Raw genomic sequence first — 12987 nt, 5'->3', positions numbered from 1 at the left:
TGATTGGTTGAGGTCCATGAATTGGGACATTGTTCCCCAACATGGTGCCTTCCAGATACTTCGGGGCACAGCTTCCATGAACCTCAACCACCATGGCCAGTGGTTAGTGATTGTGGGGACTGTAGTGCAAAATGATTGGAAGGTACTCAGTTTGGGGGAAGGGCAAATTGCTACTTGACAGAACACTCCTTCCTTGATCTCTGTCTCCCAATCCTTGATACTACAGGTGACCACCCCATCTGAGGCCCAGAAACCTATAACTAGAAACTGGGCCTTCTCAGTGGTGGCTGCCTTGCTGTGGAGCTCTCTCTTTGTGGAGGTGTGTTAGGCCCCTGTTCTCCTCAGCATTAGAAAGCAAATGAAAACATGGTTTGTCACTCAAGCCTTTTAAATTCTTACCACTTCTTAATAGTAACTACTTTTCATTATTGACAACCTGATGTTTATTGTTTAATTGACACTGCTGTTGCTGTCATCCTTTGTGTTAGTTCACATCTTTAGATATAGTTGGGTTTAGGAGGCTTTACTTTTTGTTTGTTGTTTTAATATATGCTTATTGTTGAATTTTATGTTTATGTCTGTTTTGTTTGTAAACTACCCACAGTTTACTTGCTACTAAATGGGCGGAGTAGAAGTTCAGTCAATCAGTCAATCAATCAGCCATTCCAGCACCAGGACCAAATTCTGCTCATCCATATTAACTAGGAAAATGATAAAGTATGTAAATTTATTCATCCCTTCATTTCCTTTTGCTTTTACTTCTTTCCTTGCAATTGAAAATTCTAAGCACAACTTAGATTTTGTGCTGATTCTTATTTTACTGATCACTAACCTCTTTAAATACCAATTATAAGCAAACAGCCAGTAGCTGTAAATGAAAAGTAAACACTGCTATGTCAAAATATGCTTTATTTCAACATAGGGTGATGGACCAGATGAGCTGGGTCACTTTAAGGAACTGCTTCGAAGTTAAAACAATGTCCTTTTTAATAAATTAAAAACAATTCGGTGGGGGGGGGGGATTGCAGCTTTTGAAAACTTGACATTTTCTCAGTGGAAAAAAAAAACCCTGAAGAACTAATGGGAGAAAAGGCATGCCTTTATTTTTAATAAATGTTCATGCTGATTACCATGACTGATTTGAGTGTCATTTTGGTGAAATAAGTGAGATAGAGATTCACTGCAAAACAGATAGTTAATACTTCAATTCTGAGGGTAGAAAATGTTCATAGAAGAGCTATGTAAGATATGACATATTACCCCCTAATCTAAAAACTGAACTCTTTTAAAATTGCCATTCACTCGCACGCCCATCCCCACCATAAACTTGATGGATGAATTTGTATTGATGATGTCCACCAACTGTAAGGCTTTGTTCAGACATAAATCAGTGACTTGGGAACAGCCCATTTTGATTCAGGTTGATTAAGATGTTGCCTACTTCAGCTTGAGTCTTCAGTTGTGATTTGAGAGGTGATTTTATAACTGTAAAATTACAAATAAGCACCATACTCCTTCCTTCCTTCTTTTTAATCAAAATTGCTGGTAAGTTTTTTTTATTTCTTAGGATAACTAGATGAAGTTTGTAGGAACAGTCACTCATTCTCAAGGCTACTTTGTTGCAGTGGAATAAATATGAAACGATTTGCGGAAAAATAGCATTTACATGTTGGGGGTTCCAGAAAAAGACATTCTAAGTCTTTCTAGGTTCCTGAGTGACTGTTGTTACGAAGACGGTACACAGCACAGAGAATAACCACCATGTGAAATTTTGAATGTATTTACTTATTTACTTATTTACTTACTTATTTATTTATTTATTAAAACCAGTTTGTTAAAACGGCATGCTATGTGTGCTTCCCTCACCCTCTTGATGGTATTTTTGGCACTTTTTATGAAAGTGGCATATGCTCTTTTGCAGGATTCTTGCCTAGAAACACTAGAGCTGTCCCAAGGCAAGACTTCTGAAAAACGTATTCTCAGAGGCTTTCACGGCCGGGATCCAATGGCTGTTGTGGGTTTTCCGGGCTGTTTGGCTGTGTTCTTAAGGTTTTTCTTCCTAATGTTTCTGTCTGTGCTCTGACTCCTGTCCTCCGAAGATGCCAGCCACACAGACTGGTGAAATGTTAGGAATAAAAACCTTAAGAACATGGTCAAACAGCCCAGAAAACCCAAAATAACCACTTCTGAAAAAATTCAGAAGGATAGGAAGAAGGTCTAGGAAGCTGTAATGAATATAAGAATTTTTGACCTCATTACAGTGATGTACATCAGTGGGTTGTTGTTTTTTTCATCCCTTTTGCCCTGGTCATTCAGTTTATATCCAAGTATTGATTCTGATTCTCTGAATGTGAATCCTGCAGAAGTAAATTGGGAGCTTTATATCTCTCTAGAAGTCTGATCAGAGCAGAAAACCTGGAAATGCCTACTGTATACATTCTGCAATGCTGCTGAAATGAAATGGCAAATTCAAAAGGCACATACTGGCAGACAAAAAATGGGAAGAACAGAAAGTGCATCCGTATGGTGATCCCATTGAAATTCAGTGTGATTTCATTTGCATGAGAACTCGAACAAGTGTTGCCAACTTTTAAAGGATCAGTCTGTTTAAACAGCTCCGACAGGAGCAATGCTAAAATAATTGCTTCTGAGGAGGGATGTTTCCAGAGAAATTACTGCTGAAGACACATATAATTTTTTTCCACAAAAAAGTAATATTTATAACCTTGTGGAAGGTGAAGATACCTGCAAGCTAGAAAGTGGAAACCACCATGGGAGAGTGTGGAAGGGACCTCTTTGCTTTCCTCAAATGCAATAGTTAATTTATTTCCACTTCCATTTCTTTTAGGTGAGCAGAATGCAGAAATGGCTCAGGAGAATGGGTTATAGAAACCTTCCAGCCTTGATTGATTGTGTTAGAAGTCTGTTTTCACATTTCAGCTTTCCACCATTTCCTTAATGTAGGAACACATCACTGCCAACATAATTAACTCCTAGGATAATTCAGTCTCAGTTAAGGTGAACATTTGCCAGTTTGGTACCCCAGCAGGGGAATGACCAACAGGGCCATAAGTACATCATTCCATCCTCCATCAGCATAACAGTCCTGGTTAACTCAAAGTTACTTTCTTCTAACTATTGGATGTGGAATAGGATCCCGCTCCCTGAATGACAGTTCCTACCTGGAATTCTCTGTTTACATTAATCAGTACAGTATAACTATCCCAAAACCAGCAGATAAAGGAAGGAAAGGCAGTCTCCAGAAGTCTATGGAGAGGGCCGATCATCCCTGGAGTTTCAAATGCACATCACCCCTGTATTCCCCACCTCCAAGTTTTCTTAGAAACATTTTGTAACAGAAAAAGCCCACCTATGATGCATTAGTGGCCCAAAATATTTTGAAGACAAAATAAAACTTTTTGAGGGTGTTGGGGGCAGGGTTCTCAGGGAGGCTGAAACAATGGCAATATCCTCCAAAGGACTTTCCGAGTACCATTCGGGGGAGAGGAGTTTGGGCTATGCTGGTCTTGGGGGCTCAGAAGTTTTGGGGGATGTCCCATTTTGGCCCCGGGGAGCTATAAGCTGTTATTTCTCGATGCTAAAGCAGGAAGACGTGTACAGTGCTGAGTAATAATTTCCACTTGTAAATTCTGTTGCAGAGTTTAGAATTTATGGTAAAATTCGTTTGTTCTACACAGTAGAAGCACAGAGATCCACAGAGGAGAATTGGTTAGTGGAGGATAGATAGACAATGACCCCAGCTCAGAAAAGTCCCTCCTAGATAAACCAACTACAAGCAGCATGTGAGGTTGCAAAGAAAACTCTAACAAATTGTGATGCAAGGCAAGTAATGCAGAGCTGAGAACTAGGCCAGTGTAAACAACTAAGCCTACATTGAGATTTCACTCTTCCTATCTAGTCGGTCTTTATTGTGGCAACTTAAATTTGTGGGCTCGCATCCAGATTACATTTTCAGAATCTTTGAAATGAAGTTTACAGAGGAATTTTTTTCCTTCCTTCTTTGAATCAGCCTCCATAATTTGTATTACCCTTTGTGATGTAGGATTTAACACATGCATAACATCACTAAAATGGGCAGACTTGTTCATAAACAAAATGTAGACAGAAGAGAAAAAGACAATGATTCAGCGTTAATGATGAATTTCTCAGGTTGTGTTAAAGTGAGCCAAACTCACAGAGGGTTGTGTGTTTTTTTTTTTAATGTGTGTATTTATTATACTTCAGTTTGATTAATGACCAGGCTACATTTTAGAGAAGATTAATAATATCAGAGATGAAAGGCCATTTTTAAAAATTAGTCCTCTTCTTAGTATAAAGAGGATTTGGATGCATTTAGATAATTAACGGGAAAAGAGTGGCTCCATTTTATATTATCGTCTCTGCATAACTGTTCTTTAGTCAATATGGTAAGAATTAAGCCCATGACATCCATCTCCTGACTGAAAACCATTTGTCTCCAACTTTGAACTGCAGTGTGGCCAAGAAAAGCTGGTGGAGCTGGTGAAGACTCCAGACTATCCTGTAATGAACAGGAATTTACTTCATAGCCCCTTGCTACACTAAATCAGAAAGTCAACAGCAAAAAGGTGAAATACTGAAACACAGATATCACAGACCTGAAGGGATGATTCCGAAATTCTGCTCTGAGTGCTGGAAATAATTGCTTATAGAACACAGGATATAATTGCCTTTCCTTCATTGATTAGTTCATCTAAATCAACCACCTTCAGATGAACTAGAAGGCAGTATATTCAGTAGCAGAGTCCGAAAGCCCAAAGAAAGGAATAGTCAGTTTAAAGCAGGGAATAAAGGACCAATTTTCTATATTTCATTGGTATATCTCAAACTACTTGTGATACATTATTTTTAAAACTCATTTTTAAAAAAGATTTAAATAAATTTCCTTGCTGATGGGTGTGGGGGAATGGGCTTCCCAATGAGTCCATGTGCAGTATGATCAGCTAGCCCAAGAAAGGTAACCATATAAGAAAGCATTATTTTGTATTTAATAAGGATTTTACCATTAGGAGTGTTTCATATTGCTTCCCCATCTGCTTTTGCTCACTCTACAATTAGTGCTGAATTCAATATTGTTACAATACATTATGAGAAAAAGTCACCGAAGACTCATAGCAGGCAGCTGCCCTGAAGGCCCTTACTTGGATGTAGATTCCTGGAAAATGTCCATGACATATTTATGTAGATGGGTGCATATTCTCCCTTCATACTTTACACTAGCATTGGGGAAACTTCAGTTCTCTGAAAGCTGATGAACTGCTGCTCTCATCACACTTCATGCTTGGTCAAACTAACTAAGAACTAAAATTCAGAAACAACTAGAGGACTGCAGGTTCCTCAGCCTTCCTTTACAAGGCAAAGTTTACAGTGTTCACTCTGGTAAATATCAGACATGTGCCACATAAAATGTCAAAGAATCCCTGAGTTTTGCTCATTTGTAGTGATTGTTCTAAGTTGGAATTTTTAAGCCATTTCCAGACTGTCTGATTCCATTTTCTCCTTTTTAATTATTCTGCATGAAAGATGGTACAGTGAGGCAGTGACCCTCTATTCTTTGCAGAATGTAACATCTTGAGCTTTTGGTTAACACATTTTACAAAAGTTATATTATTTTCCTTGTGCCGTGTTCTGCTTTCCTGCTCACTTTTTGACATTGTTGGTTGTGTACTGTGCAGTACGGCAAGGTATTATGCTTGGGAAGGGAAAAAACATTAAACAATTTCCAGATATTGGGAATGGAGTTTTTTTTTAAAAAAAAATCACTCCTCTGGGAATCAATTTATTTTCTCAAAATATACAGATTAGTGCAATACTGTATTTGTTGTAATCCATGCAGTGTTAAAGATAGCAGACTTGTGTTCTGGAAGAAAAAGAGAAAATTAAGAATTTTTCTGTACAGTACAGGTTCATGATGGTGGTGGCATGCAACTATTTCAAAGCTAAAAGATAAGAGAGAGGGAGGGAGGGAGAAAGGCATTCAATGTTTTAATTTACACAGATATCATTGATATCAACAGTTGTTAACAAATGTCTACTCATTCTGAAAGATGTGAGTTCATTGCCTTCTGTAACGTGGGCGATAATGCCCCCCAGGGGGCGATTTCATTTTTCAGGGGGGCGGTAGAACAAAAAGGGGCGGCATGGGGGCGCTGGAGCAGAAGGGGGCGGTAGGGGGGCGCTGGAGCAAGCCAAACCTGTGAAGTTGGTTGCAGCCTTTTTACAATGTGCATGAATATATATTTTCCTCCAATCTTAATTTAGTTTCAGAGTTTTCGTCTTGAAATTTTTAGTTCCTGCATTGCGTTTTTTTAAATGCCCTTTTTATATTTCTTTGTGAGTCTTAAAATTTGCTTGCAACTAAATCATTTTCTTGGAATGGAATTTTGTTTTCAGGGGTCATTGGATTTAAGTGTCATAAATAAATAAATAAATAAATAAATAAATAAATAAATAAATAAATAAATAAATAAATAAATAAATAAATAAATAAATAAATAAATAAATAAGATATCACCATGGGGAGGGGGGCAATGATAACTTCCTCAATGGCTCAAGGGGGCGTTTCTTTCAAAAAGGTTAAGAACCACTGTGTTAAACAGTAAAAGTAAAATAGAACATAATTGAAGTAGGTAGTAGACAACAAAAGTATATTTGACAAAAGGAGCACAATGCCACCAAGTGAAAATACTTCTACAGTTTTTACCTCAATTTCAAAGGGAGAGTTAAGAACATGCTATCAATTCCCATTGCAAACAACTGGATTTAACACTGTTATATTAATACATAACGTTTTATTCTCTCAGAATTGCATTTTGTTGCAGGATCGCCACACAATTCTATGATACAGTATTGGCATCTGAAGCTTTGTAAACAAAGCAAAGGAGAAAGGTTGGTTACAAATCAAATGAAATAAACAATCAGTGTCCCCAGGTTTCAGCCACTTGCCAGGTAAGGAATCTTCTTACAGACAAAAAAACAGCTTCACCAAAAGTCTCTCCCCCCCCCCCCCATCTACTATATTTCTCCATTGGAATGTATTTTTTCCAGGCCAACATAATGTTTCTGGACGCAATGATGCCACTTTGTCTATGAACCATGATGGAAAGAAGAAGAAATAGTATACATTGGTTGTCAATGGTTATCCCCATTATTGGGGGTTTAGGAGGATTCTCAGTGGATTCAGGAAATACAAGAAGTGTAAAACCTAACACTACCCCAAAGCTGTCCCAACAGGATACTAAACCCAATTTGAAAGCTCACTTCCTTCCCAGAGAGTTATGTAGATTTGGGCGATGGGAATGGCATCAAATCAGAACTGACTTACAGTGATCCTGATAGGGTTGTCAAAGTAAGATTTAAGGAATCATCTTACCAGTTCAACTCCCCCAGTGAGTTTTCATGGCTCAGCAGAAATTTGAACCCAGGCCTCCTGTGTCCTAGTCTGACACTGTCCACTACACCACACTGGTTATCCATAGATAGGGTAGATTAGCTTTATCATTTCCTGGTGTGTTTTCTGCCTGAATGCTTGAAAGTCTGTCTACACTTTGCTCCTTTCTGAAAAGCTGCTTCTTGTAACTATTTGGAATGTTTTACCCCTTATCCTTTTGAATTGCTCTCCTTCACAGGTTGCTGACCTCTGAAGATGCCGGCCACAGAGACTGGCGAAGCATTAGGAAGAACAACCTTCATAACACAGCCAAAGAGCCCGAAAAACCCAGAACAACCATTAGATCCCGGCCGTGCAAGCCTTCATGGATATATTGTTCTCCTTCTGTTCCTTCGCCCCTTTTTAGTAAATTATAGAAATCCTTTCAGGCAAATTGTTTCATTTTGACTGAGAGGGTTGAAGGTGCTAAAACCAGTCCTAGCCTCATCCAGCTACTGGGATTTTTTGTGGTGTTTGTGTGTGGGAGTGTAGGTAGCTTCCTTGCAAGATTGGCACACTTGTTCTCAGTGTCTAGTCTTGGGAATTCCCTTTTTGTGTTAAACTCTCCAGGGCACCTTGGGGTCTGGAAGTCTAAACAGGTGTTCAGGCAGTGAGAAGGTTCCAGTCCAAACCTCCGTGGTCCCCATCACATTTGACTCTTCTGGGTGCTTTAACCCCAGGATAAGTAAGACTAGTGCAGCTGAGTGACTCTAGGAAGAAGGATGGGGGGCTTCACTACGTGGTAGTCTCCTGGGCTTTTTGAGGTTGGTGTGTATTCAGCAATTCAGCTGCCATCTCCTCTTCCCTTCCACCTCTTCATCCAGAAAAAAAAAATCCTCACCTTGAGGAAGGGGAAAATATAGCTCCTGTGATCACTCACCATTGGCTAAGTTGGACAGGGCTGATAGGAGTTCTAATCTGTCAATATATAATTAATAAGTGCATGCTATCAAATTGATTCTGAATTATGGTGACCTTTTCCAGGCAGAGGCTACTTGGAAGAGGTTGACCCTTCCCTTCTTCTGGGGCAACCTAGGACTGTGCAGCTTGCCCAAGGCCAGACTGGCTGGCTCTTTTCACAGGAGGGAATTTCCAACCTCTGGCTCTGCAGCCAGATTCATAAACCACTGAGCTATCCAGCTAGCTAAGCCACCAATATATTTCCAATATATGGAAAGTAAACATTGGCTCATTCCTTCTCAGTCTAAGGGCTATGGTCAAGCTCATGAGGCTTTTGCATATGTTTTTTATCACAGCCCTGTGAGTTAACTGATCATGGTCATCTAGTGAGCTTCATGACTCAGGGAAATAGGAACTCACTTTTAAGTAAACTCCTCTGAATTTCTCCTTCTGGAACTCAGAACCGCACAACTTTGGCCAGATTGTGCTCCCTGTTTTATTTCTGGATGACATGTAAATGTATGGTTTTGTGATGCCACGTCCTACTTCCGTATGTAGCATCTAATTTCTTTATTTTGCAATGGCTTACACTCACACTTATACGGAGGTGCAAGCCTAAACACTGTAACAGCAGAGCAGTGTGTGGTTGCTTAATGAGATGACTCTGTTTACACGGAAGAGCAAAGGTGACAAGAAGAAAAATGTCCTGATTGTCACTTGTTGAAGCTGAAATATCATATTTCTGCACACCAAATTATGCTTTCTGTAGTGCATTAAAGGTCAATGCATACCATATGAGTCACCCACTTCATCTCCATACAGAAACAATATATTTCACATTGCCTGAAATACTGGTGATCTGAATTTAAAAAAAGGATACAAGGGTGGATCCAAACTTGTTAAAAGTTTAGGCACCATCCAGCCTTTAGGTACCAATCATTTTAATGAAAGAACACCTGTTTTTAAAGTGCTTACCTTTCACTAAGTTCCCCTCCCTTCAGTGATTTTTTTTGTTGTTATCATCAGGCATTTCTATATACATTGACCCATAATCTGATTGTATTGTTAGGATGGGAAAAATTGAAAGGCTCCAGGTATTCAAATCAGGTTTTGCCTGGAATTTTCCTGCCAATGGATTAAAACACAGCTTGGGGGGTGGGGGAGATCACTATTTAAAAAATACAACTCCCAGAACTCTCAGGTAATGGGAGCTGTCCTCAATAAAAATAGTTGTAGTTACAGAAGGAGTAACCATGTTAGTCTGTGCAAGCATTATAGGTAAAAGCAAAATCTCTTTGTCTTAGTTCTGATGAAGTGTTCATGAAAACTTGCATTAAAATATATATATAAAAGTTAGTCTTTAAGGTGCCGCATTTTTTTTTAAAAAACTTTTTATTTCTATTTTGCTTTTATCTATAAAAATATAATCTCTAAACAATGGTTGTGAGGAAATAGAGAAACAGATAAACAACATTAGGTTCTCAGTGTTGAAAAGGGGAGGGGGGCTTCCATTAACTGCTTTGTGTTTAGTTTTTTTAAAAAACATTATACATTTCTGAAAATTACCTTTAGTTTTTTTCAAATATAGAAACCAAACAGCTTATTTCTTTTTCCCTTCAACAAAGAAACCTGTGATTTCATAGATGAGAGATTTTGAGAAAACTGCTGGATTTTTAATGACAATATTTGCATCTCAATTGTTAATTTTAAATTATGTCAAATTAACATGTCATGAACCAATTTATTTTAAAGAGTGTTAAAATAATGAGTTGGTTGGTACTTTGAAATATGGTACTAGTACAGCAATCCGCTGTGAAGGCGGTCCTTGAGATCCATTAGGAAACTCACAATGTAAGAATAAAAGCTTAGGTGTAAATATTCTAAGAAATGGTAAAGGGCTGTCTTGGGGCAAGCAAATCTTTTAGAATAACTGAGCAGAAAAGTTTTGTTTTTGTTTGTTTCTTTGCAAAAGATTTCAACCCTTTTCTCCTCCTTCCAATAACAACTGAGAATATCAATACAATTACTTCAGCTGCAATTACTATTCAAACGATCTTTTAAAAAGTACTTGTCAATTACTATAGCTAAGTGACTTTAAGTTGCCTCCAACTTTTGCCAGTCCTATGAAAGAGTAAATTCTGAAATGTCTTTTTCAAAACAGCTGTGAAAATTTGTTTGTTTAAAACATTTTACCCTACCTTTCTCAAAAAAAAAAAAAAAAAAAAGGATCTACGGTGGTTTAGATCATTAAGGCTTCCACGGCCAGGATCTAATGGTTGTTGTGGGTTTTTGGGGTTCTTTGGCTGGGTTCTGAGGGTTGTTCTTCCTAACGTTTCGCCAGTCTCTGTGGCCGGCATCTTCAGAGGACAGCACTCTGATGCACCCGGAAAACCCACAACAACGAGAACTAAAAGCTCTTTGCCTGGCCCCTTCACGGGGTATTTTCAAGAAACAGCTGGTTCTTTTGACAGGCATTTAAAAATATTCCACCTACAGCAGCGGTCCCCAACCATTTTCGGACCGTGGACTGGCTGAGACTCTGAGAGAGGCAGGGCACACCCTTGCGCTTGCACGGGTGCATGCGCAAAAGAGTGGGGGGTGCCCGACAGCACCAGTGTGAGCCCTCCCCCACCCCTTCGTGCATGCACAGGAGTGCTTGCCTGCCAGCGCCCACCCCTTTGCGCAGACGCCTGCACGCATGTGTGAAGGGGTGGGGGAGTGTTCATGCCAGCGCTGGCACACGTGTGTGTGCGCAATGCAGCTGTGGGGAGGGGAGTGCGTGGGGGGCAGGAGGTCTGTCTTTGCGGCCCAGTCCGGCTCATCCACAGACTGGCACCGGGCCATGGACTGGGGGTTTACAACCTCTGATCTGCAGAGATTACCTAAATTGCTGCTAAAGATGAAATACTATAAGATTACCTCCAATTTAATTGTTTAGTTGCCATGTAGTGTACTGTGGTATACCGTTTAATGGTTCGATTGTTTTTATTGTATAAATCATAGATATGCTGTTCCTATGATTTATAATTTTGATTTGCTTTTTTAAAATGTTGTAAACTGCCCAGAGTGGCCTTAGAACAGATGGGGAGTATAGAAAGAAAGAAAGAAAGAAAGAAAGAAAGAAAGAAAGAAAGAAAGAAAGAAAGAAAGAAAGAAAGAAAGAAAGAAAGAAAGAAAGAAAGAAAGAAAGAAAGAAGGGAGGGAGGGAGGGAGGGAGGGAGGGAGGGAGGGAGGGAGGGCGGGCGGGCGGACGGACGGACGGACGGACGGACGGACGGACGGACGGACGGACAGACAGACAGACAGACAGATAGATAGATAGATAGAATTAATAACATTAAACTAAAATGTTAGGTAAACATATTATGAAAACAGATTTAAAAGCAATAAAATATAAACTAGTTTATTAATAAGGAAAAGATTGCCTGACGAGAAAGGTATTTGCCTGCTTGCGGAAGGACAACAAAGATGGGGCCTGTCTAGCCTCTTGGGGGAGGGAGTTCCAAAGTCTGAGAACAGCAACAGAGAAGGCCCTCTCCTGTGGGACCAAGAGAAATGCCTAGCTGTCCACAGTTCTTCTGGTTCATGGTCAATAGAGTTTAGTAATGCAAAATCTGTTCTTTATGTGATTTTAAATTAATCAGGAATGTTGTGTATATTATGTCACTAAAATTATTTTAGTGTTCCTTTGCAGATTTACTCTATTAACAGTTCATGATCAGTAGTCTATTTGATTTCTATACTGAGCATCAGGTGATGTCCATGTGTACAGCCATCTGTTCAGTTGCTTGAAGCATATAAACAGATTACTGGCATTGCAGAACTCAAGAGTTGTTTCCTTGATTCATTTCTGTCCTCTAGACCAAATTTTCCAACAACATTTGATTCTGCTTTGTTCCCTACTTTTGCATTCTATTCACTTAAGACTATAAAGCACATATTGTTCTGGCATGTGAACAATTTCCTCTTGAATGCTTGCACAAAATATTTCAATTTCATCTTCTTCAGCATTAGCAGTTGGAGCATAGATTTCAATTATGGTTATGTTGATAGATTTTCCACGGAGTCCAGTTGGTATTAAGCAATCAGATATTGCATTACAGACCCCAACTGCCTGTGCTATGTCTTTCCTCAGTGTTAAAGTCACTTCATTTCTTTTGATTTTATCATTCACAGAGTAGAAAACTTTGTAGTTGTCTGACTGAAAATCTTTCATTCCAGTCCATTTTAGTTCACTGACACAGAGTACTGTAATGTTTAAACGTTCCATTTACAATTTCCAGTTTACTTTGTTTCATACTTCTTATGTTCCATATGTGTGTGTGTGTGTTGTGCAGCAATCGACTTTCCTTTCAGCTCTATGCATTTCAGCCACTAGACGTCATTTTGGCTTTAATCTAGTTGCATAATTACCGACAGCACTATTCATATGTATTCGTGAAGGCTTTCGTGGCCGGGATCCAATGGTTGTTGTGGGTTTTAAGGGCTCTTTGGCCGTGTTCTGAAGGTTGTTCTTCCTGACGTTTCGCCAGTCTCTGTGGCCGGCATCTTCCTACTCTGGAGATGCCGGCCACAGAGACTGGCGAAACGTCAGAACATGGCCAAAGAGCCTGAAAAAC

The 12987-nt window shown here is 39.3% G+C and overlaps 1 long non-coding RNA gene across 3 annotated transcripts in view; it reads right to left on the bottom strand.

Moving 5' to 3' along the window:
* The window catches only part of LOC110090120 (uncharacterized), a 41164-nt gene that overhangs the window by 21682 nt on the left and 6495 nt on the right, over positions 1 to 12987 (bottom strand). Inside the window, exon 3 of one of the 3 annotated variants that reach the window (XR_012087262.2) lies at positions 5806 to 5899. The exons of the other annotated variants lie outside the window; for them this stretch is intronic. This is a non-coding gene — a long non-coding RNA (uncharacterized LOC110090120). Of the gene's footprint in view, positions 1 to 5805; positions 5900 to 12987 lie in introns of those variants that run through there. 3 annotated transcript variants of the gene reach the window in all.

This window comes from Pogona vitticeps, chromosome 1 (assembly GCF_051106095.1).
Source record: "Pogona vitticeps strain Pit_001003342236 chromosome 1, PviZW2.1, whole genome shotgun sequence".
NCBI classification, from domain to species: domain Eukaryota; kingdom Metazoa; phylum Chordata; class Lepidosauria; order Squamata; family Agamidae; genus Pogona; species Pogona vitticeps.
The sequence above is the reverse complement of the archived record's forward strand: the minus strand, read 5'-3'. Positions and strand labels throughout refer to the sequence as shown.